The sequence below is a fragment of the Canis aureus genome, chromosome 1 (genome assembly GCF_053574225.1).
Source record: "Canis aureus isolate CA01 chromosome 1, VMU_Caureus_v.1.0, whole genome shotgun sequence".
Classification (NCBI taxonomy): Eukaryota; Metazoa; Chordata; class Mammalia; order Carnivora; family Canidae; genus Canis; species Canis aureus.
Window position 1 is genome coordinate 33100471 of NC_135611.1, and position 23159 is coordinate 33123629.

General features: G+C 32.7%; 2 long non-coding RNA genes across 3 annotated transcripts in view; one reads left to right on the forward strand and one right to left on the reverse strand.

The window, feature by feature from the left end:
- LOC144312457 (uncharacterized) overlaps nucleotides 1–12983 on the forward strand; it is a 44538-nt gene extending 31555 nt beyond the window's left edge. The window contains exon 4 of the long non-coding RNA XR_013377933.1: nucleotides 12579–12983. This is a non-coding gene — a long non-coding RNA (uncharacterized LOC144312457). The remainder of the gene's footprint in view (nucleotides 1–12578) is intronic.
- On the reverse strand, nucleotides 557–22769 carry LOC144312448 (uncharacterized). 2 transcript variants are annotated; one of them, XR_013377930.1, is made up of 5 exons: nucleotides 22643–22769; nucleotides 19457–19481; nucleotides 18024–18235; nucleotides 13640–13668; nucleotides 557–838 (listed from the first exon to the last, which is right to left on the reverse strand). It is a non-coding gene; the product is annotated as an uncharacterized LOC144312448 (long non-coding RNA). The 2 variants fall into 2 exon arrangements; XR_013377929.1 differs by lacking the exon at nucleotides 18024–18235.
- Nucleotides 22770–23159: the final 390 nt, after the last annotated feature.

Consider the following 23159-nt stretch of genomic DNA (forward strand, 5'->3'; position numbering starts at 1 on the left):
ATGGTGAGTCTTTGCTGGGAATGAAACAAATGAGGTCAGAGCATACCATGGTGTGATCTAGAGCAGGATCATTTCTGGAAGAGTAAACAGTTCTTTTACCTGTGACATTTGCTGTATAATGGTCTATTATCTCATCAGATTAAAAAAAGCAAAGAAACAACAACAAAAAATTAGAATTGTCCACTGAATTAAGAAAATCATTTGGCATAATATGATTCCATTTATTATGTTAGAGAGATTTTAAATCCATTTAAAAACAGCTTATTACTAGATTTAAAATTACATTGTGCTCTATTTCATCAGTGATAGTATATTGACATGTTAAAAAGCAAAGTTTTAGGATACCACTCTATCAGCAGAATTCTGAGGAAGTTATTCAAGAGTGGCCTGCTGAGATATTTTCCCACAGCAACAGCTCCGTTGCTATGTTCATGAAGAGACCCATTTAAAATTCTTTAAAAATATGCTAAGTGTGCTACTTCTTTTTATGTGCCAAAAGGTCATTGATGTACATAATTAATTGATAGATGATTATCCAAATATACAACTAGATTGATATTTTATCATAGTAACATTTATTTTGTAGAATCCATTACAGTTTTGAAAATGATCTTATATATTAGCCTTCTTGATCCTTATATTAATGCTGCAAGTAGACAAAAAGGTGTCTGTGCTTTATACATCTCAAGTAGAAATTCAAAAAAATTGAGGTTTCTCAGCTTGCAGGTAACAGTATCAAAATCAGAGCTAGAAGCACAAGCTTTCACATGCCTCTTGTAGTGTTCTTTCTACAAGTCCTGCTGCTGACATATTTCAGAGCATCCAACAACAGAAATTCCTGATAGGAAAAGAAAAATGAATCCAAGTGAATACATTCTTGTCAGTTGTGAAAATTATGAGGTTTCCATTTCCTTTTCCAATAAAATCTTTGTCTTCATTAGAAATGTCTTAATTACTGTAAGTAGAAAAATATACAATGTACTATGGCAAATGGAATGATTTTAATAGATTACATAAAAGTGTGATCTCTGGATGACTCAGTGGCTTAGTGTCTGCCTTCAGCCCAGGGCATGGTCCTGGAGTCACGGGATCGAATCCCACATCAGGTTCGCTGCATGGAGCCTGCTTCTCCCTCTGCCTGTGTCTCTGCCTCTCTCTCTCTCTGTGTCTCTCGTGAATAAATAAAATCTTTAAAAAAAAAAAGATGTGACATAAAACAATGCATAAACTGTATAAAAATATGTATGACAAATTTATATTTTTATATAATGAATATTTTTAAATGCATGATATGGAATTTAAAAATCTCCTCATATTAAAAAGCAAAAGGAATGTGTTCACATATCTATGTTTAAGTGTTATTTTTTTCATCTTGAAATCGCTTTGGAAAATTGTATATCCTTTTTGCCCATTAACGCAAGATGAAAAATTCTGTGTTTGTCTTGCTCGGCTGGTGTACAATTTTAGATCTGAAGTCTTAGAGTGATATTTCCTGGGTCTTAGAACAAAAATAATCTCAATACTTCATCAAAAGTCGAATGTGAGTCAAATATATTAAAAAAATAAATGCAATAGCTTCTGGGTTCAAATTTTAACACAATAAATGGCAGACAAGCATAAATATTTCCAAAGGTTATTAGTGACAGTAACTAGTAAATTAGCTCCTTGTGGCTACTCTAACACCACAAACTTGATTACTTAAAATTCCAAGAAAATTTTTCTCAGTCTCTGGAAGCCAGAAATCTAAAATCATTTTTACTGAGCCAAAATCAAGGTGTTGACAGGACTGTGCTCTTTCTGAAGGCTTATAGGGAAATCTGTTCTTTGTCTCTTCCAGAATTCTGAAGACTGCCAGCTTTGCTTGACTTGTGGTCACAGCAAGCCAATTTCTGCCACCCTGGTCATGTTATCTTTGCCTTTTTTGTGTGTATTAAATCTCCCTCTGCTCAATTTGGTAAGGAATGCCAAATTGGATGTAGAGCTGACCAGAATAATCCAGAATAATCTGGCCATGTCAATATCCCTAACTTAATCACATCCACAAAGACCCCCCCCCCTTTTTTTTCCCCCTTACAAGGTAACATTTACAGGTTCCAGGACATGAGACTGGGTATGTTTGGATGGTAAGTATTCAGCTTAATATGAGTAGTCTTAAATTAAAAAAAAAAAAAAACTGTGTAAGAGAATGGAAACAAATTTAGATGGCAGAATGACAGGAGTGTAGCTCTCTACCACCTTACCAGGGGCACCTTAGTCTAAGAAGGAATGTACTCAATAAAAGAAGATAGTATCTTTTATATAATCATCAAATGATGATATATTTTAATCACATTTACATTTTTTAATTTTTAATTTTTATTGGAGTTCGATTTGCCAACATATAGTATAACAACCAGTGTTCATCTCATCAAGTGCCCCCCTCAGTGCCCATCACCCAGTCACCCCATCGCCCCACCCGCCTCTCATTTATAATTTAGAAACTCTGAAAATCAAAACAAGAGTCCAATTTTCATCTATTAACGCTTAATAAAAAATATGATATTCTAAATTATGGCACAACTGCCAGACATTGCTCACAGCATTTTACATTGGCATAAACTTTTTGAAAATATTATAGGTATATGCGTTAAAAAAGTTTATAATTTTTTTTAAGATTTATTAATTTATTTGAGAGAGAGAGAGAGAAAGAGAGAGCAAGAGCAGAGAGATGGGCAAAAGGGACAGATAGAAGCAGACTCCTCACTGGGCAGGGAGCCCGATGAGGGGCTAGACTCCAGGAACCTGGGATCATGACTTGAGCCGAAGGCAGACACTTAGCCAACTGAACCACCCAGGTACCCTTGTTTAAAATTTTTGACAAACTAATTCACTTCTGGAAATATTTCCTAAAGAAATATCCTTAAATACAGAAAATTATAGATTTTCTGTAGAAAATTATGGATTTTCTGTATTTAAGGATATATACATTTAATAATATTTTATTAATAATGCTTTTATTATTAATATATTTTAATAATAAAACTTTGGAAACAATCAAATGACTTTAAAATAGAATGTCACTCATGTTATGGTATAAACAGTCAATTGAGTAAAACGCATCCATTGAAATTATGGTTTTGAAAATAATGAAGCAGGGATCCCTGGGTGGCGCAGCAGTTTGGCGCCTGCCTTTGGCCCAGGGCGCGATCCTGGAGACCCGGGATCGAATCCCACATCGGGCTCCCGGTGCATGGAGCCTGCTTCTCCCTCTGCCTGTGTCTCTGCGCCTCTCTCTCTCTCTCTGTGACTATCATAAATAAATAAAAATTAAAAAAAAAAAAAAAAAGAAAATAATGAAGCAACAAGGAATAGAATAATAATAAAATAGTGAATGTAGTGAGATAGTATAATAACTGACTTTAAAATCTATTTTTATTGTTATGTTTGTATTTTATTACGAAAACATTTTAAATGTATTTGCTTTGTTTACTGATGTCTTACCTTTAACTCATAATTTTTTAGGATCTTCATTACAGTGTTCCTAAAATCATTATTATACATGCATTTTATTTTGGAAAAATCATTATTGTAATAGATTTTTTTTTCTGGCATCTTTCCATGAAACTATTAGCTCATTTTTTCAGCTCATGTTTTGTCATTACAAGCAGAGAACACTTTCTATGAATTCCTATGCCCATGCTTAAAGAGGTAGAACTTTCACAAACCAAAGACAGATACAAATTTTCTTTGGAAATCAAGTCCACAGTTAGTAACTGCACACATATTTATTGCATAATAAATAAGTTTTAAATAATAATTCCAAATATATCCCTTTATGAAATTGTGTTTTTTTACACAAAATTTTATACAAAATGTTATATGTAAATACAGAATTTTCCCTATTTTTGTCCCTATGAATACATTTCATTATCTTAATGTTATTTTAAAAGTCACTTCCTCTATCTAACCATTTTGAGAAATCTGAAATCATTGGTTTATTCATAACTTAATCATGCTATTGATTTTTTAAAATTTGTTTGAAGAAAGTTCTACCCATTAAAGTCATAATCTGGTTTGACATTAACTATTTCTAAAAGACTGTATTAATATTTTTTAAACGCTCTTTACAAGTATTTTGGGAGATTTATTCTAGTGTTTGATCATATTCAGACATAGATTCTGGTTTCTTTATATCCTAACTCATATTGAGGGATTCATCTGGGGAGAGAATATTATCTCTTTTTCCTTCCTTCCTTCCTCCATATAGATAGGCCAAATCGCAAATTAACCAAGTAACCCTGAATGATATGGGAATAGGGACAAAGGGGACCCAGACAGCAGAGGTCCCAAGCATTCACTGGCCAGTTTCTCTAGAGTTCTGAAAGTCTTTAAATATTTACACAGTCAATGGACTTGAGACTTTAACTGCTGACTGGTATCTAGAGGCTTAGTTTATCCGATTGCTTAATAGCTAATGCCTATACACGTTTCAAATGTCCTTGTCTCTGTACATGTGTTACATTTAGTTGGCTTGATCCTTACTATTGCTCATGAAATTCTTAGATCAATAAGTTTAACATTATAGCCCTATGCAGCTTGCAATTCTGCAGACAGTTGGATTTCTTATGCAAAACAAGTCACCTATAAATAGATCCCATGGCCAAAACTTTAGCCTGGATTCTCAGAAAAGTAATGTTTCATGTAAGTTTCATGTTCCTCAGAGTTTGTATTCACTTTGTCTTCATCATTTATCTGCAGTGTTAGTTTTAAAACAGTAATATATTAAATAGTATGGATTTGATCATTCTTTCTAGTTTGCTCTACCTAATCTATTTCGACAATACAATCTTGATGCATCATTGTAACTTCCCTTAGTTTTAGAGGAAATCTGTCAACATTTTCTCAGAAGAGAAAGCTTCCAAAGTTTCCCTGAAGTAGAAAGTTATTTAAAACTAAATGAGATCCTTAGACATCTCTATTTATGTCTTTTATATTCTTCATAGCACTTGGTTTACTGTTAAGGGTGATAACCAAGTTTATGTATGAAATTATGAACTAAAATGAGCAGAGCTCTTAAAACTATAAAACGAAAAATTGGCACTATTTTAATGATTTCTAATGTCAACATGGAAAAATCATGTACAAAAGAATGTATGGAAAATAATTTTTGTTCAGAGATTGAAGGAGAAAATAAAGACAACTTTGTGGCCTTCTGAAGCTATTCAAACAGCATCAGATGAATTATAAGAGGACCTAGCCCCCTTATTCAGAATTTCATAGATTTTAATTGTGTGCTTTCTTCTTTGCTATCACAATGGCTATTGTGAAAGATTCAGTAATACAGTATCCTTTAGCTAATGCAGGACCAAGATCATTATTTTAGAGCTTTCTTCTACGTTAATTTTAGAAATTTATGGCTCGAAAGACTACTACTAGCTTTATAATGTATCTCAAGCTACTGCAAAATTCATTTATACTAAAGATTAAAGACAAAAAAGATGCATTGTTCTGAGTATATTAAAAGCACTAGATTTTTAAGAATTACATTTGAGGTTCAAAAAGTTTGATATTTTATGCCGTATAATATAGACTTACTTATTGTGATAAACTGTACAGATGTAGTAGGTAGGTAATAGATGAGAATGCAGATAGAGCAACCAATAGAATATACTTTACTTTCAAAAGACCCATGAGAAAATTTAACACTTATTAATTTGTTTTCCCTGTATTCATATTTTAGGTAAAAAATTTGCATTACTAGAAAAGTAGATGGTTATTTCTAATTAAAACACAAATACAGTAATTACAGTTTATATGCTATTATCCTGAATCTACACTGGATGAGTTTAAACAGCCAAACAGCTATTAATTTTACTGTTCAAAGAAATGCTTGTAATCTTTTTAAAATGTCATATAAAATATTCATTTCTAAATGCCCTACGGTGATTTTTGAATTTATTTAAAGTGGGCTGTTGATAGCTCTTTTTATAAATAAGCAATTACAGTGAATATATCATGGCCCATCACATTATACATTCTATAATTTCATGGATGAAAGGCCTACAGCTGATCTGCATAAACACAGTGCATATCTCAGCAGGTGAAGGGTTTGATTACACAGGATAATCAGTGTTATTATTTATAGTAACTATTTATGTCTGTTATTTATTAAATCTCTACAAATCAGGTATCTATTTCCCTAGAAGATATATTCAAGGAATATATGAAAAAGGTTATAAACCTTTTGAATATTTTACAAAATGGCCTGAATATGGCCTTTTACATCTGAATTCCCAGTTTCAAGTACTGTTAAGCTGGACATAAAAATTAGGTTTTAAATAATATTGGCTAAAATTAGGCTTTAAGTAATATTGGCTCCCCAGGTATTTTAGAACTTAAGTATGTTTTTATATATTCAATAGCAAGAAGAATTTTCAAATTCAAAGTACATACCTGATTTGATAAGATCAAATTTGGTACTGGTAGAAATCTCACCCTCACTGATAATGATGTTAAAGAGATAAAAGGACTCCCATTTTTATAACATTTATCTAATTACAGTCATTTTGCATCTTATGAGGAAAAGATACAGTGAGAACAATAGTAGGACTTACATAGGTAGCAAGAGAGTGAGAGAGATCTGAAATATGGGTAAAGACTAGTCAGTGTCCAGGGAGGTGGCTGTGTATATGTGTGTGCCCAGGGAACTGGAGAGGAAGGAAGAAGATTGGAAGCTCAGGTCATTGCAAAGAGAAAGAGCCTCCTTAGGCTATGATGTAGCCTCATGTTCTCATTCTCTCTCTGTCTTTCCGTGTGTGTATGTGTGTGTGCAGATGTATGTGTGGTGCACAGGTGTGTGTGAGTGTGTGTGTGTGAGTGTATCTCTTTGGTTTGGCAGTATAGCAGGTTAGTGACCCGGGGGCTACTTTATTTACAAATGTATAGAGCATACTTTTAATGCATTGCTGGGTTTATAAGAAGTAAGGAATACACTCTCCCCAAAACAAACAAAACTTGTAAATTGACACCAGCTGAGAACCTTAAACAAAGCAATATGCTGGTTGCTCTCAAAGCAAATAACAATATCAGCAACAACCTGATGAACAAGACTTGATAATGATTTTCACAGTAAACTTGAGACTTCAAGGAGACTGGCAGCCTACTCTACCCATATTGGATTTCCCAGCCCTAGCTCAACTACTCTCTGTAGACAAACAGCTTCAATTTAGACCTTCAAGTCTCCCAAAGTTCAAAAAAACAAGTTTATAAATAAAAATCAATAAATACATGGAAATTTAAGTCACCTTGGATGAGATTCAGGAGAAACAAAACAAAACAGACTTAGACATTCAAGAATATTACAAAATGAAGTTGCCAGTTTAGAAATATGGCCTAACTATGGATTAAATGTTTAAAGTACTAAAGTCAAATGAAATAAATAAATGGATTACTTAGTCATCAAGCAAAAAGGTACTATTAAATAAATGACCAGACAGATTTAAAACAAAACTATAAAGATACAATAAAAACATACAGTATTGAAATAAAAATAAAGCCTTAATAAAGGAGGTAAAGACAAATTAGCCCCACCTGAATGATGCTAGAATATAAGAAATATTCAGAATACAGGAAGAGCAATAAAGAATTGAAAAATAGGAAAGCAAAAAAAAAAAAATAGGAAAGCAATGGTAAAAACATAAAAGGTCAGCAGAAGATTTTATTTATTTATCTATCTATCTATTTATTTATTTATTTATTTATTTATTTATTTATTTATTTTAAAGATTTTATTTTTTAAGAAAGACTCAGAGAAAGAGGCAGAAACATAGGCAGAGGGAGAAGCAGGATCCTTGCAGGGAGCCTGATGCAGGACTCCATCCCAGGACCCCAGGATCACTACCTGAATAAAGGCAGACACTCAACAACTGAGCCACCCAGGCATTCTTCTATCATGTATTTAATTGGAATCCTCAAAGGAAGACATAGAGTGAAGAGAAGAGAGTAATATATGAAAAGTTAATTTCTGAGACTTTTCCAGACATTTATCTACAGATATAGAAAACTGAGTATAGGGATCCCTGGGTGGCGCAGCGGTTTGGTGCCTGCCTTTGGCCCAGGGTGCGATCCTGGAGACCTGGGATCGAATCCCACGTCGGGCTCCCAGTGCATGGAGCCTGCTTCTCCCTCTGCCTGTGTCTCTGCCTCTCTCTCTCTCTCTCTGTGACTATCATAAATAAATAAAAATTAAAAAAAAAAAAGAAAACTGAGTATATACCAAACAGAAAAAAACATTTAGACTCAGTCACATTTTAGTAAAAATAAAGTACATTAAATCAAAAAGAAGATATTTAAAACAATAATGAGAGAGAAAATAATGAAACAGCTATGAAGGAATAACATGCCACTAGCAGTCTGTACAATATCCACAATAGAGCCTTAAAATACAATTACACTTTATTCAAAATGTTGAAAGAAGGTAGCAGTTAACTTAGAATTCACTTAATAACAACAAAGAATCTTTTAAGAGCAAAAGGATATTAAGGACATAGAGATAAATACAAATTGAAAAGACTATCAAAAAAAAAAAAAGAAAAAGAAAAGACTATCAACAACAGGTATTACTAAGATATTACTAAAAGAATTACATAAGAATGCTCCTCAAGTATAAATATAAGTTATCCTAGATAAGAAGACTGAAATATAGGACATACATTCAGAAAATGAAAATGTAAACATTTAAGTAGACCTTAGCAAACCATATAAGTTATAACCAAACTAATGGCTAATAAGGAGCTAAGAAAAGACAGAACAAAAATACAGAACGTAAAACTATGTAAATTTGGAGAGGGGTAGTTGAAGTAAAAAATGTTTCAATTCCTCGATTGCTAAGACAGATATATAACGTAAAAATACGGTTCATTTTTAAAGATTCATTATACTTTTCAAAGTTATCATTATAATTTTAAAAATTAGGCTGCAAATTTTTTAAATGAGAAAAAGGAAAACAGAGAAATGAAATGCCCCCAAATCAAATATAACAAGGCAATAAAAGAGGGGAGGAAAAGACCTAAAAGTTCCACATAGGAAAACAAAAAGTAAGACAAGAAAAATATACACTGACCATTAATAATTAATGCAAATGGTTTAAACTCACCAGTTTAAGGCCAGAGATGTCATATTTTAAAAAAATACATTCAAATACTTTTTATTAAAGATCTAAAACATGAAAATATGAAAAATAAACAAACAAAAAAGACATCAACAGAATTCTAACCAAAGGAAAATGGAGAAACATAGAGCTTTTCACTACATAATGACAAAATTTCTGACTTATCAGTAAGGATATATAACATCTCTAAATGAGTAATCACATAATAAAATTGCCTCAAATTATACTGAACTATATTCCAGAGAAATAGCAAGAAGTTTTTTTAAATATATTATCATACTTAAAGATTTCAATGTAGCTTTATTATTTATGATCACTTTAAGACAAAAATTATCAAAGACATTTAAAACTTGAACAAGGGGACGCCTGGGTGGCTCAGTGGTTGAGCGCCTGCCTTCCGCCCAGGGCATGATCCCGGAGTCCTGGGATTGAGTTCCACGTTGGGCTCCTGCATGGAGCCCGCTTCTCTCTCTGCCTGTACCTCTCTTGTGTCTTTCATGAATAGGTAAATAAAATCTTAAAAAAATAAATAAATGAAACTTGAACAACATGGCGAATTAGCTTCATTCAGTAGGTATATATAACCCAGAAACCAACAATTAACAAATAAATATTGTTTTAAGGAATACATAGTCGTAAAAGCCATATTCTCTATGAAATCAACAAACCAGCAAATGAAACAAATAAAAAAAATTAAGTAGGATGCCAATAAAAAAGAACATACAAAAATATCTCCATGTGTTTGGAGATTACCAATACACATTAGTAAATGTGATCAAGAAGAAATCATAATGGAAATCAAATCTTACTTTGAATTTTTTTTAAAGGTTTATTTATTTTTTTGTTCATAATAGACATAGAGAGAGAGAGAGAGAGAGAGAGAGGCAGAGACACAGGCAGAGGAAGAAGCAGGCTCCATGCCGGGTGCTCAATGCGGGACTCGATCCGGAGACCCCAGGATTGCGCCCCAGGCCAAAGGCAGGCGCTAAAACGCTGAGCCACCTAGGGATCCCCCTTACTTTGAATTTTAATGAAAATAAGATATAAAACTTTGGACTCCGTGAAGGTGGTTCTTTGAGGAAAATCCTCTAGATGGGTTTGTTAAAAAAACAATTTTCTGGGCAGCCCTGGTGGCTCAGAGGTTTAGTGCCGCCTTCAGCCCAGGGCCTGATCCTGGAGACCCGGGATGGAGTCCCACATCAGGCTCCCTGTATGGAACCTGCTTCTCCCTTTGGCTGTCTCTGCTTTTCTCTCTCCATCTCTGTGTCTCTCATGAATAAATAAATAAAATCTTTAAATAATAATAATAATAATAATAATAATAATAATAATAATAATTTTCTGAAACTGAATGACCTAATTTTTCAACTTAAGAAGTTAGAAAAGAAAAAAAAGAAGATACATATACAAATAAAAAATAATAAAAATTTTCAGATATAACAAAAAAGCAAAAAGTTAGTTTTTAGCAAAAATAGAACTAGAAACTTGGGCAAAACTCAGAGAAAAAGAAAGGGAGGAGTATGGGGTTGGGGGGATATTAATAAATTTTATTATAAGTTAAACTGAAGATATAATTATAGCCCCTACTAAGAAGTTAATAAGGTAGTTTATATCAATAAACTTGAAAACTTAGATGTAAGAAACAAAATCTAGGAAATATAATTAAAAGTGGAATAAAAAATAGAAAGATTGAATTGAAACTGTCATTTACTTTCCAGAAGGAAAATGAGTCAAAACTGCCTTACAGCCAAGCCCAACAATTTTGAAAAGGTATCTCATAGCCAAGTGATACAAACATTTGTGGAGAGAATATTCTCCAAATCATTCTATGAAGATAGCAAAAACCAGTCAAGGACAGTGTAAGAATGGAAAATCACAACTCAAAATTACTCATATACATTTATTCTAAATCATAAACAAAATATTAGCAATCTAAATCCAGCAATGTAAATTTAAAAAGCGTGATAGATATATATTACTTTGCTCAGGTTCGTATAAATATTGCTTAATCTTAGAAATTCCACAAATATAATTAATAACTTTTACTAATTAAAGGAGAAAAAAGAGATGATATCAAAAATGCAACAAATGCAGTTGATAAAATTCTACATCTATAGATGGTACAAACTATATGATCTATAGACTTATCCTTATAAAGGTTGTTACCAAAACCTACACAACATTGTTAATGTTGAAAATTAGAAATATTCTCTTTAAAAAAAGGAACCAAACAAGGGTGTGCATTACTACCATCTTGAAGTGGTATTCTAGTGAAGGTCCTGACTAGTTCAGTAAGATTCAGAGAAGTAGATAAAGGGTTGAAAATGGGGAAGAAAAACTTTATTTACAAAGAATGCATGATTACATAAAAAGAGAATGAGGATCTATAGAAAGAACTAATCTAAATTACTCTGTATATTTAACTTGGAAGACAGATTTCAATGAAGTCTGAGGAAAGTGGAAGGGTGGTATGAGAATGTCAATTCTTTGCAAAACTAGGTTGTGAAAGGAATGAGAAGAGCTTGGGAAGCAGTTAGAGAGAGCTCAAGTGTTAAGTGTAGATTTTGTGTTCTCATTTTTCATATTGTTTTGTTTTGCTTTGTTTGAGACTAAAGCATGTTTCTATGCTGAGGGGAAAGATTTGACTGAAATCATGAGCTAGGTTGTAGCCAAGTACCCTAAGCTAGAACTCATGACCAGTGATTTGTAGTCTAATGCTCTTACCACTCTATTGCTCTGATTTTCCTTATTAGTCATGGTAAACACCTGTATGTTAACATGATTGTTCATATTTCTTTTACATTAATTTTTACCCAACCCATCCATCTTTGATAATTTGGGGTCATTTTATTAAAATAATCTATAGTATTTCACATATCTTCATTGTGTATATGGAAATCTGCGAATAATTTTCTCATTTTATAGAAATAAACTTTTAAATGTACATATTGTAAAATGTAAAACTTAGATATTGGGATCATTTACAACCTTAAGTCTATATCTGGTTACTGTGATCATTGCAATGATTCAACAGAGATATTCGTGTTGCTAAATTCTTTTCTACAGATAGTCTCACATCAAGAATTAAAAATTATTTGGAACTTAGAGAGCTAAATCCACCTGTTATGATCTTTCATCTTAATATTATTTAAAACCTTTCTGACTTGTCCAAGAGAAATTTCCAACCCTGCAGTAAATCAGTAGCTCTTGGGTGACAAGAATTGGTTTGTGGGGCTGGCTGTCTTCCCTGCTCGCTGTGCTCCTTCTGACTGGTTCACGGTGTAACCTATACTCAGTGTTTACTAACTCCTATCTGCCATCAGTTTAGTTGGGCAACTAAATTTTCTGAAAATGTAAAGAATATTCAGGTAAAATATATAAAATACTCTGGTTTAAAATAAATATACTTTGTCATTTTTTTTTCTTTCAGAGTAGACTATTGCCCTCATAGAACAATATGGGAACAGAAATAAAAAGACCCGCTGATAAAAGAAGAAAAATAATTGCCAAAATTAAAGGAAGTATTAAGAGTTGCCACCCAAATTCTGTATCCAGTGAAAATGTCTTTCAAGAATGATGGCAAAATCAAGACCGTTTCAGTTGAAGGAAAACTAAGGCAATTTATTGTCAATAGCTATATCTTAAAGAATGGCTAAAGAAAGTTCTAAAAATACAATGAAATAATGAGAGATGGAATCTTAAAGTGTTAGCTATGAGTGAAGATGAAAAGAAATAGTAAACATAGAAGTTAAATATAGTAAGCAATATTTTTTGACTTCTTTAAAATGTGTTTGACAGTTTAAAGCAAAATAATAAAAATAATATTTTTGTTTTATAGAGTTTTCAGTGTATGTAGATGTAACATATAAGACAACTATAGGTTAAAGCGGGGATAAAGCAATCTGTATGTTAGAAATTTTTCTACATTTCAATAAAAGTAAATTTTGGTTCTAAATAGAATGTGAAAAGATAAGCATGAAATTTGTCATCTTTAGAACAATCATTAAAAAGATTTTACATAGTTAATCAAAATCACAAGTGATAAGGAAAAATGAAATATTTAAAAATGTTCACATAGCCCATAGAAGGCAGTGAGTGGGATACAGAAAAACAAACACAATGAAGAAAATAAATAGTAAAGTGGTAGACTTAGATTCAAACATATCAAATATTGCATTAAATGTAAATTGCACATGCCAATTAAAAGAAAGAGATTCATAAAATGGATTTTTTAAATTAACAATTCTATACTATCTACCATACACTTACTTCAAATATACTGATACAGGTAGCTTCAAAGTAAAAGGTAGAAAAAGATACCATAAAAAAAAAAAAAAAAAAAACAGAGTGATTATATTTAATATTAAGGGAAAAATGATTTATGCGCACAAGGAAATTATCAAGAACAAAGAAAAACATTACTTAATTATAAGATTAATGATACCTTTGATAAAAGGATTAATAAGGTAGCAATCCCAAATGTATACTCACCAAAGACTTCAAAATACATGAGCCAGAAACTGATAGAAATAAAAGGAGGAAAAGAAAAATTCATAATCAATATATTGAGAACATGAACATCTCTCTCTCTTGTTAATTGATAGACTCACTACACAGAAAATCAGCAGAGAATATAGAATAACACCATCAAACAATGGGATCTGATTGGCATAGATAGCATATTCCAAAACAGCAGAACACACATTCTCCTCAAGTTTACATGGAACATTCACCAATACAAGCCCTCTCTGGAATTATAAGACGATAGATTTTAAATAATGAAATTATACAAAGTGTACTCTATAACCATAATGGGATTAATTGAATTCACTCAGAAATCAAAACAAAAAGAAAATGCTCATTTCATTGGGACTTAAATAACACAATTCTAAATAATCCATATCATGGAGTGAACTGTGTCTTCTCAAAATTTATATGTTGAATGCCTCTGAATGTGATGGTATTCAGAGATATTTAAAGAGGCAATTAAATTGAAATGATGCCAATTACAATGGATTCTAACCCAATTTGACCGATGACCTTTTATAAAGATATTTGGATACAGAGAGAGATACCAGAGGTTCCCTTGCACAGAAAGAAAAACCATATGAAGAGGCAGCCAGAGGGTGACCCTCTGTGAGCCAAGAACAGAATCTTCAGGAAAACCAACCCTACTTGTCATCTTAATCTTGGACTTCCAGCCACCAGAACAATGAGAAAATAAATTTATCTCTTTTAAGTCCCATCAGTCTGTGCTATTTTGTTATGGAAGCCCTAGCAAATTGATACAATTCGAGTTAAAGGAGCAAATCTTAGGGGAAATTAAAAAAAAAAAAAAAAAACAAGTTGGGTAGAATGGAAATAAAAATGAAATATTGTTCATAGGGTTCAGGTAAATGGGTACTTAAAGGAAAATTTATAGCCTAATATAGCTTATATTATAAAAGAACAAATATCTCAAAAGAATGCTCTGTTTCTATTTTAATAAATTAAGAAAATAAGGTCGAAATGTACCCAAAGCAAACAGAAGGATGAAAATAATAAAGTAGAAATCAATGCAATTTAAAACCAAGGAAGAAGGACTGTGTGTGAGTGTGTGTGTGTGGGGGGGGGAGGTTAAAAGAGAAGGTCTTAGAAATCAAAAAAGAGGTTCTCTAAAACAATCAATAAAATTGGTACTCCTAGCAATTCCAACAAAGAAAAAGAGTGAAGACATCAATAAAAGGAACTGAATGAGGAGGTAGAACTACAGACTCCAACAGAGATTCAAGGTATTTAAGAGGAGAATGCCATGAACAAATTCAACAACTTAATATTCAAACTACCTATGTTCTTGAATATTAAAACAATGACATTTAAAACTGTATTTGTATAGGATTCATTCAGTTGCTCGGAAACAAAGTCTAAGGCCTAACTCATTTTTCTGTATGAGACTGTGTGTCTTCCCCTCAAGAGAAACCCTGAAGCAATAAATTCTGAAAACTCAGTGGGGCAGACATGGGGATATAGATGGGGAATTCTATGGAAGAGAAATAAGGAAAACTATTTAATCACTCTAATTTTCATTCTATAATTTTAATACCCTCCTGCATTCAGAAGCAGAAGAGCTGATCACTTCTCCTTAACAGCCTAATTCAATTACAGTTGTAAAATCATACCTTTTTACTCTCTCTCCTGAAAGATGAGCAAATACTTGTAATTTTCACAAAATTTTTACACCAGCTTGCAACGTAACCTCTTTTGCAATAGAGTTGGTCAAGGAAAGTGGCTGCAGGGACTTTTTGAGCTCAATCATGCACTACTTACTCTATCTTGCACTCCTCAATCCATCACATTCAGGTCAAATGGATTATACTTTCCTCAATGTTTTTAGGAAAAATTTAAGACTGGGGAACTACACTAAAAATGTGCATTTCCTTTTCTCCTCTGCATCTCAGAATGTGAAAAAGACCATAAAGGTGATCTTTTTATATATCTCCTAAATTAGCTACAGGCTTGAGACATCAGAAGAGAAACTTTTGCAGCTTTTGAGAGAGTTTTTCACTCTCACCATCCCAATTTTTAATATAATTGTGTTTAATAACCCACTATTTGTCTTAATAGAATGGCTTAATAGGGGGCAAATGATGAGGATTTCTATGTTGTGCATTTAAAATAGTGCTGAAGATAAGATCACTTGAAACATATTCAACTAGATTGATGCCTGCCTTTATAGCTTCAGGGATACAAATATAACATTTTTGCATATCAGAAAATTAGGAATTTAAATGACAATTTTAGCTCTAAACACTTTCATGTTATTGATAAAACACAGATAAGCAAATGGGAGGCTATATGCCCTTAGAACTCTTCCCATGTTCTCAAAACTCCTCCTACAAATACACAAATAAGAATGTTTTCACAAATGCATCATCGGGTAAATATTTAAAATATCTGCATTCTTGCAAATCTGAAAATGATGGTTATACAGAAAAAACTTTCATTGAGTCACTATTTGCTTTCTTAACCATTAGCAACATCAACATTTTTAATATAATATCCATGTATCCAGAAAGCAAATAAAGGCTTATGGATATAAGCCTCTATTAAATACAACATGGACTACAAAGTTATCATTTATTTTTTTTCAAAGTTATCATTTGAGTAGTATATATATGTAAGTTATAGATCAAAATATTTTGTTGATTTTGGGGAAGATATAGCAGTTTCTGGGGTAAAGTGTTTCCATAAAGGCATCATCACAGGATAAGCCTTTGTTCCTTTTTGTATATTCCCCTTTACAATGGGGCCATAGTTGTCAAAAATGACATGAAAAGCAGTCCCAGAATCAGAAGGGATACCCTGAACTATGAAAACTGGCTAAGACATTTCCTGGTTCAGCTTTGAATATTCCAATCACTCTGTTTCTTAGAATTTATACTCAGTTCTGTGACACTATTTCCAGGTATATAACAGAAAGAATTCTAAGTACAACAACAAAAGAAAAAAACAAAGGGAATGGTCGATACAATTTTAGGTGCCAATAACCATAAAGTTAACTTGATGCTATAAATATCTTTTGCAAACTATATTTTCCACATATTGTTGCTTTTCTGACTCCTAAGCAAATATTTTTCAAAGGAAAGGGAAGATTAGAGCATCATTCATTTTCAGGGAAATCATCCAGTAGTAACCAAGTCTTGTGACCTATTCTTATCAGAGCAAAAACAAATAAAAACATAAACATGGGATCCCTGGGTGGCTCAGCGATTTTGAACATTATTTTCATGCAGGAAATAATGCAGGAATTATTTTTCATACAGCAATCTCAATTCATCTGGCCTTGTCAATTCCAATGCTCTTCCTAACTCTTAAAATGGTTATTATAGGTCAGCTAAACTGAGAATACCTACCGTGGACTACATGTTCCACTTACTATCTAGCATACAGATCATTTATCATCAGTTCATTTAAAAGTTGGATGCCCGGGCAGCCAGGATGGCTCAGCGGTTTAGTGCCACCTTCAACCTAGGGCATGATCCTGGAGTCCCGGGATCGAGTCCCACATCAGGCTCCCTGCATGGAGCCTGCTTCCCCCTCTGCCTGTGTCTCTGCCTCTGTGTGTGTGTGTGTGTGTGTGTGTCTCTCATGAATAAATAAATAAAATCTTTAAAAAAGCTATAAAATATATGTGTATATATACATATACACATTTGCATGTATGTATTCATAACTAGTCTTGATTTACTAAAGCAGATAAATTTTTAAGTTTTAAATATTTTTAAGATTAAATTTTATTTTTTTATTTTTTTACCTAAGTTTAAATTTTAAATTAAAATGTTTTCTAAGGTAGCATATAATTTAAAGATCTCTTACAAGTTTTTTCCTGTAGAAAAAAATTAATTTATTAACTATTCCTGATTCTACTCTTGTTGCCTAAAAATTAAATAAATGAATTAATGAATAAATAAATAAATGAAAATTAATAAATAAAAATGTGAGTAACACTGTACCATTCCCACCAGAGTTCATGCTTAACGTTAACAGAGCCTTAAAGGACAACTTTAAATGAAATAGGGTAAGTGCTATGATAAAGACATGATCCTGGAGCTAAACACACAAATAAATGAAAATGATTTTTCCTACCCAGGCCTTCTACTAAAGGCTTTCCTCAGGAAAAAGTGTAGGGAGACAGAGCCAATGTGGGCAAATAGGTATTTAACCAGGCAAAGAATTAGATATTATTTGGAGACACTAGGAGCCACATGAGCAAAGGCATAGTATATTAGTTTCCTAATACTGTTATAACCAACTACTTATACTTTATTGTCTTAAAACAACACCAATTTATTGTCTTATACATCCAAAAGTCAGAAATTAGAAGGTCAGAAATTACTTTCTCCAGGCTAATGTCAAGATATTGGTAAGGCTGGTTCTTCCTGGAGGCTCTGAGGGAAGCATCCAATTCCTTGCCATTTTCAGTTTTTAGTGGATATTTACATTCCTTGGCTTGTGGTCACTTCCTCGATTTTCAAAATGCATCACTCCAACTTCTGCTTCCACCATCCTGTCACTCTATTAGCTGTTTCTCTTTCTATCTGAAGCTTCCTGCAACATTATAATTACATTAGGCTTCACATCATTCCAGGATAATTTCCTCATCTCAAGATCCTTAAATTAATCACATTTGTAAAGTCCGTATTGATACATAAGGTCACATTTACAATTTCCTGGGATTAGGGTATAGGCATACTTGGTGGTCATTATTTAGTGTACCACATACAGTTTGGCAGGTTTAGACAGAGAATTCTAGATTACTAGAACGATGGCAATTTGGAATGTAGTTTAATGAATCTGAAGAAATAGTTAAAGATTAGATGAGTTTTTCTCAAAATGGGAGTCAGTAACCACTACTAGTTCAAAGATACATGTCATTGAATTTGGGGGAGGAACACAGCATATGAAATATGAGAATCCTACAGAAGATGTCTTTTTAAAAAATGTGTTTACCTTTAGAAGGGACTAACACACAATATATGCACAGTTTAGATCTTTTGAAGGTTTATTGATAACTGAGCTATACAATTATACATTCATATATTGAATATCAATGACTCATGTTCAACTGTTTGGTTTTGTGGTACACCTTTAATTAAGAAGGTTAAACTGGACTTAAAACATAAATGATATTCCTGCCAAATGAAGCCTAATTATATTGTGTGTAGTTGAACAAAGGAACTCTCACATAGAGAAGTATGTTTGGAGGGTTGAGTCATCATATGGCATATGAGCTATGTAATATGGACATACAGATCTCAACAAAAGTACCTTGCTGCTTTCAGCTTATCTTAGCTCTGTATGTTTACGATGAGCACTAATTCATTTAAGAAAAACATCCTCATTGCTACATTAAATTAATATATTTATTTTGAATTGCTTTAGTTTTTTGTCCACTGATTTTTGACAAAGTTATATAAAAGTTATATAAAAATAAGAGCATCATGTTTGTACTTTTCAATAATGCTTTAATAAAATAATCAGTTTCTACTTGGCTTTTTATGAGATTTGTTTTCCTTCAAAAGTGATTTATTATTTAAGTTCGAGAAAATTTAGGTATTAAATGTTTATGTTAGAAAAAAAGGCCTCAAAATAATAACCTAAGTTTCCATTTTAAGAAACTAGGGAAAAGAGATCGAAATATACCCACACCAAGCAAAAGGAAGAAAAGACAGAAGAAAATAGGAACTGAGAGAATAAAGTCCAAACCTGACTCTGGTCTTTTTCAGCCCTGTCACATATAACTTCCAAGACCTTAGGCAAGGTACTTACCCTCTCCATGCTTCCACTTCCCCATCTGCAAAACAGAGTAATAGCACCTACGATAATTTTAAGTTCTGTGAAACATAAAAACCTTAGAAATGAAATGCAAAGTGCTTAGAACAGTTCTTGGCATATAATAAGGTGAATCAAAATAGGGCAATCATATGTTACAGTTTGTCCAGGGTAGTCTTAGTTTAGAATTTGTTATGAGTTTTTCATTTAACAATGAAATGGTAGTGTTAATCATTGCATCAAGAGAAGCCACTCCTGCCATGGCCTCATAGATGAGTCTGAAAAGCACATTTACTCTTACATGTGGAAGAACACCAATGATCCCTGTCTGTTTTGTTTCAGTGAAGGGCAACTAACAGTTTCCCCCTCAACAAAAACATATGGTGTACATCTGGTAAAACAAAATATTAGATAATGCTTATCGGTAAGCTACTTGGTATAATAGTTAGCTGTATTGTGGTTCATAACAAACTTATGAGAGATAGTAAACTGCAAGTTGTAGAGATCAATGAAAAACATTAAAATTATAGGATAGAGATAATAAGATAATTGTGGGAAATAAAGAGTGGGCCATCTTAGAGTGCAGAATAAACCCTCTTGGCTATCATAGTATTACCATGAATATACATTGAAATTTTTTTTAAGATTTATTTATTTATTTCAGTGCAAGAGAGAGAGAGAGAGAGAGAGCAAAGAGGGGAGGGACAGAAGAGGGAAAGAGAAACTCAAGCAGACTCTGTCCTGAGTGGGGAGTATGACATGGGGTTTGATGTCCCCGCTCTGAGATCAGACATGAGCTGAAATCAAGAGTCAGACACCTAACTAACTGCCACCCAGGAGCCCCTGAAAAATTCTTAACAAAATATTGGTAAGCCAAATGCCAGCATTGTATAAAAGATAACATATTATGCTTAAGCCTTACAAGTTTACCGATTTAAAAATAAATTACTATATTATCACAATGATTATCCTAATAGATGCAGAAAAATTTTATCATAATAAATCAGTTATCAACTTAAAAATAGAAGAAAATTCCTTAACTTTGCAAAGTCATTTACAAAAATGCATTCGGCACATATCACTTGCAATATATAAGCACTGATAGTATTCAGGAAGTAAACAAAGCAGTCAGATATCATCACCTATTCAGCTATACTAGATCCCTAAAGCCAGAATATTAGTGGCAGGTACAAATGTCAAGAAAAACAAATTAAAATTGAACAAATTCATTATGCTAACATCTAATTATCTATGTAGAAAAAAAAAACAGAAGAAATTACTGATAAATTTGTAAAGAATTAGGAAATTTTAACAAAATTTTCAAAACCATAAGGTATAAAGTCAAAGCACAAAAATCAACTGCATTCATATACACTTGTCTTAATCAAATGGAAAACAAAATTGTGAAAGTAATATATAATAGGATAAAAAGTGTAGCTCTAATTTCTAGTTTAAATTATTTACACACACAAATAAATTTCATTTAAAGTCTCCACAGGGGGCAGCCTGCGTGGCTCAGCAGTTTAGCGCTGCCTTCAGCCCAGGGCTGAAAATCCTGGAGACCCAGAATCAAGTCCCTTGTCAGGCTCCCTGCATGGGGCCTGCATCTTCCTTTGCCTGTATCTCTGCCCATCTCCCCTTCTCTGTGTCTCTCATAAATAAATAAATAAAATCTTTTAAAAAAATAAATAAAGTCTCCACAGGATTACTTTTATTTTGTTCATTTTCTGTGTTCTTTTTGTGTGTGAAACTTAAAAGAATGAGTTTAAGTTGATATCAAAGAACAACCAAACACTCCTAAAGAAGAAAAATAATGGGGTCGGGTAGGGTAGATTTGTCCTGCCAGTTATCAAGAATTAATATAAATCTATAATTAATAACACCATGTACTATTGAAACAGATAGAAAAAGCAAACAAATGAACAGACTTACACATATGTGAACACTTGATTTCTAATAGTATTTTACTAAGGATTAGTGGAAAAGAATAGACTTTTCAACAAATCCTACTGACACAATTGGTTATTTATATGAAGGAAATATATAATTGGTCCCCTGATTGTATATAAATGACTAAAAGATAAAAATAATGTTTTATGACAATTTAGGATCATATCTTTATGAAATTAAACAGAATATAATTTTTTAAACCCAATATCACTGATGATTTCAAGTACATTCAGTATCAACCACTGTAGCATAAAAAAAGAAGCCCTGAAACAGAAGAAAATACACATGACACATAGAAGTGATCAGTACAAATATTCAGAATGAAGGAATACCACCTATCAAACAGGTAAAAAATACACACTATGATGGAAATGAGAAAATGTATAAACAAGCACTTCATACAATAGAAAACCCAAATGACCAATAAGCATATGAGAGGATTTCCAATCTGATTTATAATCAGGAACATGAAAATTAATAATGACATTTGCCATCTTATGCCTACTAGACTGGCAAATATGAAGAGTCTGGCAACATTAAGTGCTGGTGAGGATATGGAACAATGGGAGCATTTAGATACAACTGTTAGAAATGGAGATCACACTTCGAGAAAAAATGTGTTGTCATATGGGACATTTGAAGATGTTCCTACTCTAAGAGTCCCAGAATTCTGCATGTGCCCCAGGACCCTATAGTGGAAGAACATCCTCCATAACACATATAGTGGCAAATATGAGAATTAAAAATATATTAAGACAAAATCATAGAATAGAAAAATAGATATACATGCATGCAATTATATAGATGAATTTTCAGAACATAATGATTAAGGAAAAAAGCCAACTGTGAAAGAGCACACACTGCACAATTCCCTTCTATGCAAAAAAAAAAAAAAAAAAAACTAAAAAAACTAAACAGCATTTTGCTTAGAAATACAAATTTTGTGGTTAAGTAAGCAAAAAAAAAAAGGAAATTATGAACACATATTTGGGTTACTGGGAAGCAAAGGGTGAGCTGGGTAATATACACGGAACTACAGTGATGAGGGTCTCACTTTTTCTCTTTAACATTGACCTTGCTTCACTACCATGTAAGCAATTGTTCATACCATCAATGTTCTTTATACCTTAACACACATAGTTTAAAATATTCCTCTAAATCTACCCCTATTTCATAAATTGGAAAAGAAATGTTCCTAACATGTATTTTAAGCTTTAAAGTAAAATAGCATACCTTTCAATAGGCTGCCATAGAGATGCAAGCATTTGTTAATTCCTTGTCTGTTCAGGTTTCTTGGATGTGTGAATCTCATTTGACTTTCGCATACCCCTGATGGAGCTCAGAGCATATCTAAGGCATTGTGTTTATTTTAACAGTGTCAAACAATTAAAAAAAATTTCACAGATAGTGTTGTTCTTTTATTTAGTAATTTCTTCATCTGTCAAGTATGTACTATTTTTAAGTCTCTTCTGTATGTTGAGCATGAGGAAGGCTATTGCCCTCTCACTGTTTACAATTTTAGCGGCAGAGATAAGACTAGTCCAAAGACAGCTCTTTTGCAAAGCAGTAAGGGAGAAGCACTGCCCGAGGAGCAAAAATGCAGGTGCTACAAGAATTGAAAGGTGGAAGAATGATTGCTAGGGTAATCATGCAGCTGTTTCAATACTATAGATGCCCGGGGAACTTCATATGCAAATCTCTAAGGCTGGGATCAAGAACTTGGAAGAAAGTCTCAGGAAGGAAATTGTAA